The sequence below is a fragment of the Canis lupus genome, chromosome 23 (genome assembly GCF_048164855.1).
Source record: "Canis lupus baileyi chromosome 23, mCanLup2.hap1, whole genome shotgun sequence".
Taxonomy (NCBI): domain Eukaryota; kingdom Metazoa; phylum Chordata; class Mammalia; order Carnivora; family Canidae; genus Canis; species Canis lupus.
The window spans coordinates 16,771,652-16,788,594 of NC_132860.1; the positions used below are offsets into that span (position 1 = coordinate 16,771,652).

A 16,943-nucleotide genomic window follows, 5' to 3' on the forward strand; every position below is an offset into this window, starting at 1 on the left:
TGACAGAAGTGACAAGGCCAAAATCATAACCACTTTGAAAAAAAATGACATCAGTTGAAGGATAAATATAAAACAGGATAAATGCAACCTCATCACAGAGCTATAAGTGCTTAGATGAACATTTAGCCTGATAACCCATGAAACCCCTATATGTTAGCAGGGAATTCTTTTCATATTGGTAACCCCCATTATAATGATTGGCTCTGCCATGGATGAGTCGCCTTGCAGGTAAAACCATGGACCACTACTCCGGGAAATTTCAGTCCTGTACCATAACCCAACAAACTAGTAGTACAGATGTTAGTTACCTCATCCCCCAGCTCCATGTTTTGATGGAGACCCCACTGTGCCTTTTTAATGGACAGGTTGACATTTAATGACATGTGAAGGATATTTGGCTTTCCTGGTCAGTTTTCTCAATAAAGCCCCAGATGCTGCTCTGGTTGGAGTTCAGGAAGATGCATTTGTCCAGAAGACACACCACCTGAACCAGTTGTGTGCCTCTCCTAGTCCCACTAATAAGTCCTTTGTGATACAATCCCATAGCAGGTCTCTTCACCCATAAGGACGCCTGCATATCAGCTCTCTGGGGGAGAAGGGATCTAATGAATTGATTTGCTTCAGTGCCTCTGGAGTCCAGGAATGAAGAGTTTGGGGCCCAGAAAGAGAAGGAATCCAAGGCTCTAGCCAGTGGAATCCCTTAGCTACACTCAGGGCCTGGGGGTATAACCGAAAGATCATGGCATTAGAGGCAAACAGACCAGGTTTGAGTCCTAGTATGTAACCTTGAGCAAGACACACCTTTATGAGTTTTTCCTTCTCATCTAGTAGTATCGTTTCCCAGACACTAATGATGATAATCATTAAAAACAAACAAAAAAGTTGAGTTCTTTGAGCCAAGGCAGATCTGATTGGTATTTCCAAGGACATTACTGCTTTGAAGAATCTATTGAAACAAAAGTTATCAATAAACTTAGAGGACAGGCGCTTTCCCGCTCGCGTCGCAGCCTCCGGTGCCACCACTGCCTCCGCCATGCCCAACGTCGTGCTCTTCAGCGGTAGCTCGCACCAGGACCTGTCCCAGCGCGTGGCCGACCAGCTGGGCCTGGAACTGGGCAAGGTGGTCACTAAGAAGTTCAGCAACCAGGAGACCAGCGTCGAGATCAGTGAAAGCGTGAGGGGCGAAGATGTCTACATCATCCAGAGTGGCTGTGGAGAAATCAATGACAACCTGATGGAGCTCCTTGTCATGATCAACGCCTGCAAGATCGCGTCATCATCCAGGGTGACTGCCATAATCCTGTGTTTTCCATACGCCCGACAGGATAAGGACAAGAGCCGAGCTCCGATTTCTGCGAAACTTGTGGCCAATATGCTCTGGGTCGCTGGGGCCGATCACATCATCACCATGGACCTGCATGCTTCTCAGATCCAGGGCTTCTTTGACACCCCGGTGGAAAACCTGTACGCGGAGCCCGCCGTCCTGCAGTGGATCCGAGAGAACGTTGCTGAGTGGAGGAACTGTATCATTGTCTCGCCCGACGCCGGGGGAGCCAAGAGGGTCACATCGATTGCAGACAGGTTGGATGTGGAATTCGCCTTGATTCACAAAGAGAGGGAGAAAGCAAATGAAGTGGACCGGATGGTTCTGGTGGGCGACGTGAAGGACCGCGTGGCTATCCTCGTGGACGACATGGCTGACACCTGTGGCACCATCTGCCACGCCGCGGACAAGCTGCTCTCCGCCGGAGCCACCAAGGATCTTCTCTGGGCCAGCTATTTCCAGAATAAACAACGCCGCCTTTGAGGCTGTTGTCACAAACACCATTCCGCAAGAGGACAAAATGAAACACTGTCCCAAGATTCAGGTCATTGATATCTCGATGATCTTGGCAGAGGCGAGCCGAAGAACGCACAACGGTGAATCCGTGTCCTACCTGTTCAGCCACGACCCGCTATAGGCCCCGTCGTGAGGTGTGGAGCGGGCCCGCTCGGGCCGCTGCCTTGTGTGCGTCTGCCTGACTTTAGTTTTAGGACTCAGCGATTCTAGGATAATGCAAAAGCATCCGATCTTTGTACCCTGCAAGATCCATTGTTTCCCCCCTCTCATGCTCAAGACCATTTATTTCTGGTTTGGGAGGGGGAGGGGAGGGAGGAGGTTATCTGATCTTTTTACGTGAACTGTCCTTAAGGTCATCCTGGCTCATTCTGACAGGTGACCTTTCTTTTGTTTTACCAGTACTCTGAGGCCACAACTTTCAAGTATGTAATTCCACTGGGGAAGGTCATAGTCTGTCTATTTCAAGGTCGTCAAAGGTGACTTCAGATTAAAGCCTTCTGTGTAAATACTGATAATGCCTATGGACATTTGGGTCAAACCCTGTATACAGAATTAGCCTTTTCCTTCCGAGTGCACCTTAGAAAATTTATAATAGCCTGAATTCGGTTGGGTTTTTTTTCTTTTTAGTAACCAGGTTTCAAATAAACCTTTGTTATCGTGCTCAATTTGACCAAATTTTACGTAGCTTCAGAGGGCTGCTGACACATTTACTTTCTGATAAACATTAGACATTATCACGAGCAATTCAGTATTTCTTTGGTTGTTGTTTCCACTGCTGAGAAACGCATTATAACTGCCACTTACCTGAAATGTCGCGTTCTGAAAATCCAAAATTATGTTCAGCAATGGATCTGATTGAGAAAGTGTCAAGATAGACCCTACAGGCTCGCTGGTGCCACTCACGCTGCGCTCTGGCCATCCATCCGAGGCGGACAGCTCTGCAAGCGGCAACTCCGTCCTACCATCTTGTTTTATGGCCTCTTTTTAGCTCTAGCTTTTACTTCGCCTTCTTTCCAATAATCTCACATTGTGGGTCTCCACCAAAACCAAGACTCCCCTAAGTTCCCTCAGGCTTACTAGTGTCTGTTCGTTATTTGTTTCGGACATCATAAAAAGGCGAATTTTTGTGAGTACCACCAAATGCATATTTAAACATCACCTCCTTCATTTTGATTTAATAGTCTTTTGCCTTTTGTAATCAGAAGTAGCAGGTCTCCTAGACAACTGATTGTTTTAACTAAAACTCTTACATGAAAAATGTGGGGAAGAAAGGCCTACAAAGAAAGTACAAATAAGTAAGCATTAACTGCTTCATTGAGATAAGGTTCAAGTGGTGGCCCAAGAGTGATCATGGAGGCAAAGATTGCTTTCTCCACAGATGGCGCTTGACAGCATCTTCCTCAGTGGGGTGTATCCCTAAGGCGAGCATTGACTCCCCATGAGTCTTGGTAGATGCGCACTGGTGCACAACCAACTAAATTCTTTAGCCCAGAAAGAAGAGAATTTGCCTGTGTAGACAAAGGCTGAGAATAATAACAATCCCTCCCTTCTGCTGAATCTTAAAACTTGAAGAGAGGAAATTGCCTGATCTAAGTTTTGCAGGTGGCAAAACCAAATCTTTAAGTCACTTGAACAGCAATTTTTAAGATTTCAACCTTCTGTCCAGCAGAGGTTGAAGTTTAGCAAGTATCGTGTTGGTCATTGCAGAGACCAGCATTTTGCTGTACCTTAAAATGGTTTTTGAGAAAAACAATGGCATTCTAGCCTGGTAGAGTCAGCTATGCGATACCGATTGGCTCTACCTAGGAAGAGTTGACTTGATAATGTAAAGAGCCTCCTTAGATGTATGTAATTTTTAGTTTCGATAAATGAGTGATATCTATTTCTTGGAATTTCTATGCAAAGACAGATGAAAATGTAGTTACAGACACACGCAGGTAGACAGCCTTGGCATATAAGCGTAGACATGTTGACATGACTGACGAGAGGTGATTTAAACGTGATCATTTCGTCTTCAGATTGAGTCTAAGATACAGAGCTAGCTTTAAAATAATCCTCAGATAAAAATCTGCATTGTCATTATCGAATTAACTGACTTTTTCTCTCTTTTGGCCTCACTTTTTGTTTTCAAGTAGTTCTGCTATATTCACTAATTCAACTAGACTTGGCCATACACAGGGGCGATGTAGACCTCAACCATTTGATGGTTTCAGCTCCAGAAAGATGATGGGGGTGGCCTCAGGAGCAGCCCGATCCCAGAACTTGCGTATCCCTTGCCCCTGGTATGCAAGCATTCAGGGAAACCACCCAGTATATCGGTTCTGTCCATCTCTGCTGAATGGGGCTGGACTCACGGATATCTAGCCGAAAAGGGGAGCCAGAGAAGTACACACATACCAAAGCTGCTCGTACTCCAACTTAAATGATATTAATCAACCTGCAGATAATTCATACTAGAACTTGCCTTTGTTTAGATGTCCCTTAGATTCAGGAATGTATCATTTGCAGTGCTTGTATTGGTTTAGAATATACGATTTTAAGATCATCCACCACTGTATTAAAACATTTCAATAAAGTCATGCTACTTCTTTCTATCAAAAAAATAAAAATAAAAATAAATAAACTTAGAGGACAGAATAGAGTAGGGGAACCATGGCATAAAGGTTTCCTCTCACCAGCCATCTCTGCTTGATTCATAGTAGCTCCCTAGAATGCCATATTCACAAGGATTCTGAGGTCATATCTGGGGTCAGTGAGAAAGTATATCCTGATCAATGGGTACAAGAGGAGAGTATGGCCTCATGCATGACATCCTTGTTTTGGTGATTGAGAACACTGAGCTTGAAAGTCAATTCTTGGAAGAAGTAATGTGTATTAGTTCTTCCTTCAATATCAATTTAAAAAAAAAACACAATTTCAGTAGGTTAAAAACATAAACACGTATTTCTCACTATAAAGAGCACAAGGCTATGGGTTGGATTAGTTCTGCTCCACATTTCTTCTTATTCCAGGACCCAGGCAGAAGGAGCAGCCCTCATTTGGGATGTGCTGTGCTCATGGCAAAACAGAAACTTAAATGGCCAAGCCAAATCAAAAAATCACATTTAAAACTTCAGACATAAGTCATATTATTCACATTTCATTGGCCAAAGCAAGCCATATGGCCAAACTCCAAGTCAATGGGGAAGGGATATATAATCTCACTGGCAAGGAAATAGTGAGAAATAACAATCAATGCAATTTACCAGACAGTGTTTGAGAAAGACAGTATAAAGATGCTGTATCTGTTTTTTTCTTATTTATTTTCTACAATACACATGTAATATATGTGTAATTTTTTTAACTTTTTAAAACTTAAAAAAAATTTTATTTTTTAAATTTTATAAAATGCTAGTGTGTCTTTTGAATATTGGGATTCCCTTAGGAGGGAGCAAGTTGATATCTAGAGAGAGGAGGGTGCCTATGCTAATGGAAGTAGGAGAAGGGGGGAAATGCACAAAGCTGGGAGCTCTTCAGAGAATATATGAGTTTATAGGAAGAGATAGTAAGGGAACTAAGTACATAACAAGTAGATCCACAAGGGAAGAAAAGCACCAACAGCAAGTAGATAGCAAGTGAAGTGGTGTCCATCTGGATAAGCTGATCAGATTAAGACCTGCCGAAGGCACAGAGGTATCAGAAGATGGAGATAAAGTGATGAATGAATGTTAAAGATGACTGAAAGGCAAGGGCTATAGAACACTATAAAAAAAAAAATACAGGTGTCTTCTAAGATAGCAGTTTCCACAGGGAGTCAGGCATTATTAAATCATTGAATATTTATCAAGTACCTACTAGGCAGTGGGTACCATGCCAGGTACTGCAAGTACACTGGTGCACAACAAAAGAGACACCATTTCTGCACTCACAGAGCTCAGAGTTGAATGGTAGAAAAGCACAACAATCAGGGGAGCCAGGCTGGCTCAGTCGGTAGCACATGTGACTCTTTATCTCAGCATTGTAGATTCGGGCCCCATATTGGGTATAGAGATTACTTTAAAAAAATAAAATAAAATCTTTAAAAAAAAAAAAAGAAAAGAAATGAGCAACAATCAAATCTCAAGTGGGTACTCAAGCTTCCTTCAATCTGATAACACTTCCCCAGGGTATTCACTTTCTATCATTCAAAACAACTCCTTCCCCACCCCACCCCCAAAAAAAAACTCCTTCCCATGTGCTCCCTCTTCAAATTCATTATTCCCAATACCTCTGCCCTTACATACAGTACATAACCACCCATTATACCTCATTTAAAAAAAAAAAAAAGAAAAAGCAACTAACAGTTCCCCCTAATCTTTCCACCACAGAATACCAACATACCCACTGAATACACGTTCTCTTTGCTTCCGTTTTCTTATGATGGGCTCCCTGCCTAAACTCGGTCCCATCTCTCTTGCATTTGGTCTTCACTCCTGTAGTTATGCTTTTTCTCTCTTGCGTCCTCCCTCCCTACTGTATCATTTGCATTGTTACACAAACATGTTGAAGGTGGAAAAGGGAAAAGGGAGAATTTTCTCTTCCAAGAAGAATCTAGAAATGAATGAGAATGCATTTTGGTTGTCACAATGAGCTGGGAGCCCTAGTGGCATTTAGCGGGGGCCAGGGATGCTGTGTTCTATCTTATTTAAAAAGGAACTCCCCCTTAAACCTCGCAACTTCCACTATTACCAACTACTTCTCAAACCCTCCACAAAAGAACTTCTTGATAGAGTTTTCTCTGTACGTTGTCTCCACTCCTTCATCTCACAATCTTTGGCCATCCACTCCAATCACATTTCTGGCCCCACCACTTCCCAGAGACTGCTCTTATCAGAATTATCAATGATCCCCCACATTGCCAATACAGGGATCACTGCTTGGTCCTCATCTTATTTGATGTCACTGATCCAACTAACTACTCCTTCCTCCTTGAAAGGTTGTCTAAAATGGGTATCTCTAACTAACAAGACCAAACACAATACTCTTGATTTATTCTTCACCCCAAACAATCAGTCAACAAAATAAACAAAAAAAGACCTGCTACTATGCTTCCTTTTGTCTCAGGAAAGGCAAAGATATTCAAGCCAAAAAACAAAAGCAAAACAAAACAACACACTAAACTATTTTTGAGTCCTCTCTACTATTCCCTACGTAAATCCACCAGTGAGTCCTATCCATTCTATGTCTAAGATATACCTCCAAAGTCTATGTTTCTTTCTACCACTATTGCCCTACTGGCCTAAGCCATCAACAAGCCCCCTCTCTCTGCCCTCTACTTATACCTGTCTATGATCCATTCTTCATTCAGCTCACAGAGTGAACTTTTAAAAATAAAACTCCCATGCTCAGGGGATCCCTGGGTGGCTCAGTGGTTTAACGCCTGCCTTCAGCCCAGAGCGTAATCCCACTCCGGGATGGAGTCCCATATCGGGCTCCCTGCATGGAGCCTGCTTCTCCCTCTGCCTGTGTCTCTGCCTCTCTCTCTCTCTCTGTGTCTCTCATGAAAAAATAAATAATACCTTTAAAAAAATAAAATAAAATAAAACTCTCATGCTCAAAACACTCCACTGAAACTTCATTTCATTAAGAATAAGTTCTACATTCCTTATCCTATCTTACAAAGCCCTATGTGATCTGATCCTTGACTAGCTTTCCAATTCCACTTAATACTAATATGTAAGCCACACTGGCCTTATTTCCATCCTTGAAATATCCATCTCATTCATACTTTTTTGTGCCGCAAATGCTAAGGAGTTATTGTATAATTCAATTACACTTAGAGCAGATATTAGTTAGGAGTGACATAGGTTGTATATCTACTTTACCACTCTAGATCAGAAAGAGCCTCTGGGGGGATCCCTGGGTGGCTCAGTGGTTTAGCGCCTGGCGCCTTTGGCCCAGGGCACGATCCTGGAGTCCCAGGATTGACTCCCTCGTCGGCTCCCGGCATGGAGCCTGCTTCTCCCTCCCCCTGTGTCTCTGCCTGTCTCTCTCTCTCTCTCTCTCTATGTCTATCATAAATAAATAAATAAATAAATAAATAAATAAATAAATAAATAAATAAATCTATCTTAAAAAAAAAAAGAAAGAGCCTCTGATTAGAAAGACAAAGAATGATATTATGTATTGATAAAGGAGGCAATCCATCAAGAAGATACAATAGATATAAACACATACATACCTAACAACAGAAATCCAAAATATATGAAGCAAAACTGACAGAAGTAGATAGTTCTACAATACTAGTTGGAGACTTTATACCCCACTTTCAATAATGCATAGAACAATTAGAACAATTAGAAGACCAGCAAGGAAATAGAGCACTTGAACACCATAAATCCAATAGACCTAACAGACATATATAGAGCACTCCACCCAGCAACAGCAGAAAACACATTTTCTCAAATACACAGGGAACAGTATCCAGGATAGACCATATGGTAGGCCACAAAACAAGTTTCAATAAATTTAAAAGAATTTAAATCATAAAGTATCTACTCCAACCACAGTAGAATGAAACTAGAAATAACAGAAGCTAGTCTGAAGAATTCACAAATACATGGAAATTAAACATAGTCTAACAATCAATAAGCCAAAGAAGTTCCTGGCAAAATTTAGAAAATTCTGCTTCACCTAGCAACCCAGTAATTACAGTACCTACCTCCTACCTTAATATCCTAGAAGAAGTAATTGTATGATGTCAAGGAAATACTACGAATTCCTATGCAAAGGAGCTTTTGCTATGTAACAAAGCACCACAAAACTGTCATGCAACAATAAGCATTTATTCTCAAGTTCACATGTCTTCAGATTGACGGAGACAGGCTGCTTTAGGCTATATATGTGCAGAGAAGCTGAGACAGTCAGGCTGAAGGAGCAACAGCTACCTGGGGACATTTTCTTCTCACGGCAAAGGACAAAAGCTGCCAGAGCAATGAGCAATGATGCACACAATTCCATTTAAGGTCTAGGCTTGCATGTTGTATGTTATTACTTCTGCCCACATGCCATTTGTTTTAGCCAAAGCAACTCATACAGCCAAGTCCAATATCAGTGAGAAAGAGAACAATACTTACCCCTACCATACGGGTTGGAGGGGAGAGAATGAAGATTCACTGAACAATAATTTACTTTTCCTCAGTTCCCTTTGGGGAAGAGCTTTAAACAGTGGTGTTGTTATTACTTATGGATGCTGAACAATATCTCCTTACTAACCATATTGGTTGTATTATGAATGAATGATTAATACTCATATTCTTGCTGTATTTGCTACTGATAAAAGCCATATAGAATTGTTAAATTCTTCAAGGCCACTTTATCCACATTCAGGCAACACATGTTGACTTTACTAATTTATTCTTAGCTGAGCAGTGTTATCACCTCAATAACTTGTACTTCAACATAATGTCTTTTCCAGCCCAGAATGAGAACTTTTTGAGATGTTCCATGTGATATATCAAAGCACCAAAAGTGAATCTGATACCACCAGGATGAGAATTAATATACCTTTTTTGAAAATATTCCTAAAAGAAAAATCCCTTTGACTTGTGGAAAAATGTCAACTTTCTGGAGGAATCTTAATGAACTTTATCTCTATTAAGGTAAAAAATATTCAGTGTAAATACAATATAGAGTCTAACCTTCCCTGGCCTTGAAGACCTTGATATGCTGCTAATAGTTTCATATGCAAAAAAAAAAAGAAAAAAGAAAAAAAAAAGATGAAGCTGATGGTGAATGATGACATTATCCTCAATTCTGCATTGTTCAATTGATGATACACAGCTTCCATTTATGCTATAACCTCCCTCCCAATAAACATCTCTCCCACAAGATTTTCATTTTATCTGTTTGATTTAGAACTTGGTGGAAAGAAAGATATTTTTATATTAATTTCATGCCAGAAAATATGAAGTCATGAAAACATACTGAAAAGGATAGACATTTTTTAAATGGGATCTTAAGAGCCAGGCCCAAAGCCTGTTGCCAAATTCAATGAAGAATTGTTTGGAGTAAGAACAGAACATTGCTCTGGGGTTGAGCCAACTAGAAAGGCTGATACACTATGACATCTCTGGCATGTATAACCTCCCTGCCCTTGAAATGAACTCTGGAGGGAGGCAGGACTGCCAAAGTCAGCAATGAGGTGAAGAGTGCTCCTCCAAGTCCTAAAGTATCCAAAACCTCACTGAGCAAGTCAGTCTTGTTGGGGGGGAAGATCCATCTAAATTAGTGAAAAGTCAGAATTCCCATTATTTCCAAATATAAGGAATACTTCTGGGTTTAAAATCTTGACAAACAGAATCAAAGTTTTTTTCCACTTCTTCCAAATGCCATTGAAATAACAAAGATATAAAAAGAAAAACAAAGCAGTACTAGAAAAACTGAGCGGAATGCTATCACCACCAAAGAAACCTTGATGAATTTCTGAAAGATACGAAGCAGATAGAGTAAATATAACTCAGTGTATGCTTTTTAAATCATGTCTTGATATAAATATTTAACTTACTGATCAAACTGATAAAAAAAAAAAAGCAATTAATGTCAGAGTTAAGTGCCCAACACAAGCAGAAGAGGATAGGGACAGACTTCCTCCAAAAGAATCATAGAAAAAAAATCAGCACAGCAAGGACATAAAGAAGAGGAGCCTGGGGAAAACTCAAGATAATTACATTAAAAGACTTAAATTTGGGGGCCACCTGGGTGGTTCAGTTGATTAAGTCTGCCTTCAGCTCAGGTCATGATCCCAGGATCCTGGGATAAAGCTCTGTTATCAGGCTCCCTGCTCAGCAGAGAGCTCCTCCCTCTCCCTCTGCCCCTCCCCACGCTGCTTGTTTTCTCTCTCTCACTCTCAAACAAATAAAATCTTAAAAAAAAAAAAAAAAAATTAGAATTTTGTCACTGTCTCATATGCTGGTCCTAGAGCCACAGTTCTCATTGTGTGAAGCCTGTAGGATAAAAAAACATTAAAATGTTACATTTACACTGATGAAACAAAAATAATTGTGAGTAAACTGCTGATTCCTTAGGTACCTAGCTGGTATTAGTTGCATTGTATTCTTCATCACCAGATATTCACAGAAAAAAAAAAAGAAAGCCCATCTCACATAATGCTTTTGATGAAGCAGCAGAAATTATTAATGTTATGAAAATATCAACCTTTGGGTCTTTCCAATATTCTGTTTGACAAAATGAAAAATATATATAAAGCACTTCTGTTGAATACTAAAATATAATGGCTATCCCCAGAAAAAGCCCTTGTACAATCATTTGAGTTGCAAGCTGACTTAGCTGCTTTTTTTGTAGAACACCATTATTTCTTGAAACAACAGACAAACTATAGTAATTCAGACTTGGTTATCTGGCAGACATTTTCTCAAAAATGAATGAAATGAATACGTTAGTACAAGAAAAACAGCTGACAGTATGTGTTGACAATGATAACATTCTAGCTTTCAAGAGAACTTTCGATTTTGGAAAACTTGTATACAACATCATAAGCTTGACGTCATCCTCATATAACTTTAAGATTTTTTGAGATAAGTGGTACTACTATGGAATGCTTTTTTTTTGTTATATAATTAAATGCATCAACATTTGAAAGATCTGCATAATTCAGCAAGCAAATATTTTCCAAATGACCAATGAATGATGTTATAAAATCATGCATAGGTAATTGAAAAGTTCAAGGTACAAAATAGACCACTTGATTTTAATGTAATAGAATACAAAACATTCACTGCCACAGTTTCAGATTCCACATTTGAATCATTCTTTAAGAAACTTATACTTGTCAAGTTTTGGTATAATATCAAAGATTATCCACATTTATCCGAAAAAGTTCTTAAAATGCTTCTCCCTCTTTCAATACATATCTGTGTGAATGATACTGGATTTTCTTCATATACCTCAACTAAAACAACATATTGTAATAGATTGACTACAGAAGCAGATGTGGAAATCCAACTATCTTCTATTACGTATCTATTAAGAAAATTTGTAAAAATGTAAAACAATTCTGCTCTTTGTTTTTTTGTTTTGAAAAACAGAATAATTTTTCATAAAATGTTATTTACATTAACATATAATGCACTTAGGGACACCTGGCTGGCTCACTCAGTAGAGCATATAACTTCTGATCTTGAGGTTGTGAGTTCAAGCCCCATGTTGGGTGTAGAGATTACTTAAAGTCTTTTTTAAAAACCAAGAACCAAAAAACATATAATGAGCTTATTGTTTTATTTTAAAATAAATATTTTAAAAATTTCTCTAATTTTAATTTCTAACAGAGGAACTATCAATAGATATAACCCTCACACACAAACGTTCTTTGGGATCCTCAATAATTTTTAAAGGTGTAAAGTGGTCTGGACACCAAAATTTTGGAGGATCAATGCTATGTTCTCTCTCCTGTTTGCCATCAGTTTCTTTCTTTCTTTCTCTCTCTCTCTCTCTCTTATTTTTTTTAAGAGCTTATTTTTAAGCTCTCTACACCCAATGTGGGGCTTAAACTCACAATCCCAAGATCAAGAGTTGCATGCTCTACTGACTGAGCCAGCCAGGCACCCCACCATCAGTTTCTACCTGCTGGGGTTAAAAAAAAAAAAAAAGTTGGAGGAGTAGGAAAGTGAACGTCGATAGTGTTCTAGCTGCCACCAAAGTGAAAGGGAGGACAACACATCATAGCAGTGACGTTCCTTAACTTTATCTCCTCATATCTTTCATGAGTCTAAAGTCCTGAGGAACATGGACACCCTGTGATCCATCAGTAGATTCTGGAAAAGTCACAGTTTGAGAATAGTCTTGGGGAAGCAAATGGAAAGGTTTCCATACAATCTACTCATACATGGAACTGCTGGCCTGGCCCCATACAAATTTGAGAAAAAGGTGGTGGTGGGAGGGGGTAAATAAATAACCTACAAGGAAAAGGGGGGAAAAAAATCACCTGATTTCAGTTTATGACTCTCCATCCTTAAGCAAACATACTAGGAGCTTGTACACTGTGCCAGTCACTTTCTTCCTTTAGAAATTATAAGGTCAGGCCTGGCTGTAAATTATAATGAGGAGCCGTGATATGCAGGATTTTTTTTTAAGATTTTATTTATTTATGAGAGACACAGAGAGGCAGAGACATAGGCAGAGGGAGAAGCAGGCTCCATGCAGGGAGCCCGATGTGGGACTCGATCCTGGGACTCCAGGATCACGCCCTGGGCCAAAGGCAGGTGCTAAAACCGCTGAGCCACCAGGCTGCCCTGATATGTGGGATTTGAAGGCATGGACAAAACCTCAGGACAAGCACTCAGATTCTCACAGATGATTTTGGCTAAGCATTTAGTCATCTATTCAGTAAGAGTTAAGTGCATTAACCAAGGCTTCCTGAAATTGTGGACCAGGAAAGGGTTGGTATTGAATTTTTTTAAAAGTTTAAATATATTGGATCTGCTATAAGATACATTGTCCTTCATATACTGCAAATTTTCTTTTCCTTTTAGAAGTGACTTGTTATTCTCAGTCTAGTAAACAAATCATCACTAAGTCAGTGATAAAGCACTCCAGTAAATTAATAATGTTTCAATAATTCCCAAAACACATAAATCATTCTACTAAAATTTTCAGTGAAATTACTCCACTCCAAATATCCAATGTAGTTTCTTTGATAAGTAACAAAATTAACTATTTTCTCCATTTCTGGTGACTTAATTTGAAATTTTAAAAAGCACATTATTGATAAAGTTATAAATCCTAGGAGAACTAGAAAAATGGCTAATGGTCCTAACTGATAACACACTATCTTAGTTTCTTGCACAACTTCTCCCATTTCTCATTTTCACTTTTGGTAACTAGGAGTTAGGGTTCGAGAACACTTGGCCCTAGTCTGCAATCTTTGAAATTCCCACTTCCCTAAAGTGATTTGCCAATTATACAGCAGCCAGTGGTAAGAATAGTAGCGATCTGGAATGGAAATGCTTCTCACTTCCTATAATTCCAGCAAAGTAAGATTCTGCGTGTGTTTATGAGAGAAAAAGAGGCAGAGGGACATGATTCGAAGGTGAATGGGGAGTGATATTATGTCCATCTCAATGCCAACATCTTTCACTATCTATAGAGGTCAGATACTATAGAGCATATCACAAATCCTAATATCCTCACTAATGGGTTTCTTTAGGGGCAGAAGTCTCCTCTGGGACTTGTTGGGACACCAACAAAAAGGTGATACCAACTAAGTAGGGAAAACTCACTTTTGTGTGTCTCCTTCACTCTTATACCACTACCACCTTCACAATACTTGGACGCCAGAAGTGAAGGGTTATTCCCACACCAAGCAAGTCTGTGACACTAACTAGGTGTCCTATAAATTAACTCAATTCTGACACTATCTACCTGGACATAACATCAGATCCCACAGGTTAAGGGGTCAGTTCCACACAACTGTCCCCCCCCCCTTCATGTGACAATCATAAGCAGTGGGTCCCCAAGTTTTGCGCAACTTCTAACTTGACTAGAAACCATATGCTCCCATGAATTCCTCCCCTTTGGATTCAATTATTACTAGAACAGCTTACAGAACTCAGGAAAACATGTTTACTGCTTTATTGTATAATAAAGAATATGATAAAGGATACAGATGAACAGTCAGAGGAAGAGGCACATAGGGCAGGGTCTGAGAGGGTCTCGAGCACAGGAGCTTCTGTCCTTGTCCTTGGATTACCCTTGGATTACCTTCACAGTACATAGATGTGTTTGCCAACCTGGAAACTCTCTGAACCTCTTTCATTTGCTTTTTCTTTTTTCTTTCTCTCTCTCTCTCTCTCTCTTTTTTTTTTTTTTTTTTTAAGATTTATTTGTTAGAGCACGCGTGTGTGAGCAGGAGAGGCAGAGGAAGAGAGAATCCTCAAACAGACTCTACACTGAGCATGGAGCCCAATGCGGGGCTCAATACCAGGACCCTGAGATCATGACCTACACTGAAATCAAGAGCCACTGAACTGAATGAGCCACCCAGGCGCCCCTCCTTTTGTGTTTTTTATGGAGGCTTTATTACATAGGCATGACTGATTAAATCATTGACCATTGGTGATGGAACTCATTCTCCAGCCCCTCTCCATTCAGGGAAGAAACTGAAAGTCTCTACTCTCTAATCACATCTCTAATCACACAGTTGTTTCCCTTGGCTACCAGCCTCCATCTGTAGGTGCTTTTCAAAAGTCACCTCATTAACATAAATCCAGGCGTGGTTGAAAGGAGTTTGTTATAGATATCTAGACACCTTTATTGCTCTTATCACCTAGAAAATTCCAAGAGTTTTAGGAGCTCTGTGCCAGAAACAGGGGCGAAAACCAAATATATATTGCTTATTATAAGTCACAATATCACAGCAGGGAAGTTCTGGCACCAGACTTCATTGAACATGTGCCATCACTGAGTCTAAAATTTAATCATCCAAGCAAGCTATTAAAGCCATTTCCAGCTTTATCTAACCCATACCTAACCCACTTTAAATCCAGAATATCTGGTAAATTTACCTATATCAATATATTAATCCTGATACAAAACTATATTCTGTTCTTTTGGGCCTAACGTCCTTAGAATCTATTCTCACATGTATTTCTTGGGCTTCTGCCAATATGAATTATCAAACTCCTACATTTATTTTGTACTGTAAGCAATTTCTTCCCAAGTCAGAATCTTCATTTGTTCTGCTTGAGCATTCTGAGATCTGACTCTAGTTTAGGTCTCGAGTAGAAAATAATGGGTAATGAGGATGGGCCTTGAGGAAAATAAGCATCCCCTGGCAAGGCAACTGCCTCAAATAAGGTGATTTTAGAGTCCAGGAAGGAAAGGGCAGTGTTCTCAGTCATAAGAAGAGGGGCTGCAGGTGCTTGCTCAGAGAGACTTGGGCATTTAACTTCAACCAGGTTCAATCCAAGTCTTATAATTCCACTTGTTCCCAATGCTCTGATTGTCACATCAACAATTTGGTGGATCAGTAAATTTAATTTCCTCTATAACTCTGCAAACCATCAGGTCACATTTTTAATAAAGTTGGTCTTATAAGAAATAGACTCTTTTAGGATTGCCATAAAAGTTCTCTGATTGCTTGAATGCAAATTTAAAGCCTTGAATTTGTTTTTTCTGTCATTATTCTAGTGTAGTCATAAGCTGTCATCCCACCTCATACTGCTTATTGTCATCATTACTATCATGATGGTTAAGTACAACATCCACTTGATCTGGAAGGCAACTACTTCAAGAGGTACTTCTTCCCAAGCAACCACAGGTGATCCTTTAATTAATCATGATTCTACTGCACATGACAGATGATCAGAATCCTGTTTTCTATTGACAAGGAACTAAACACTTCATTTGAAGCCAAGGAATCTACAAACATTCCAAGACCCTGAGTAGATGCCTGAAACCACACATATTACCCTCAACCCTACCCTAATTATAAATTAGGCACAGTAAGAGATTCACAACAATAATGATAATAAAATAGAACAATTATACCAATATACTATAAGAAAAGTTATGTGAATGTGATTTCTCTGCGTGTGTCTCTCTCTAAATATCTTACTGTATGGTACTCACCCTTCTTTGTATGATGATGTGAGATAATAAAAGGCTTACATGGTGAGATGAAGTGAGGTGAAGGATATGGGCACTGTGACTTAGTGATAGGCTGCTACTGATCTTCTTTTTTTTTTTAATATTTTATTTATTTATTCATGAGAGACACAGAAAGAGAGAAGCAGAGAGAGAAGCAGACTCCATGCAGGGAGCCCGATGTGGGACTCGATCCTGGGACTCCAGGATCATGCTCTGGGACAAAGGCAGATGCTCAATTGCTGAGCCACCCAGGTGCCCCTGCTACTGATCTTCTGATGATCCATCGGAAGATGGATCATCTGCTTCTGGACCCCAGTTGAGCACCGATAACTGATACCAGGGAAAGGAAAACTATAAATAAAAGGGGACTACTGTCCACTGAAAATCCTAAATGAAGACCTAAATAATGGTTCTTTAAAAAATGCAAAAATACAAAATGTTCCAGAATGTGAAGACTAAGTAATATAAAAATGCTAACTCT

At 39.7% G+C, this 16,943-nt stretch overlaps 1 pseudogene; it reads left to right on the forward strand.

The window, feature by feature from the left end:
* The first annotated feature begins 970 nt into the window (after nucleotides 1-970).
* On the forward strand, nucleotides 971-2,120 carry LOC140614785 (ribose-phosphate pyrophosphokinase 2 pseudogene; annotated as a pseudogene).
* Nucleotides 2,121-16,943: the final 14,823 nt, after the last annotated feature.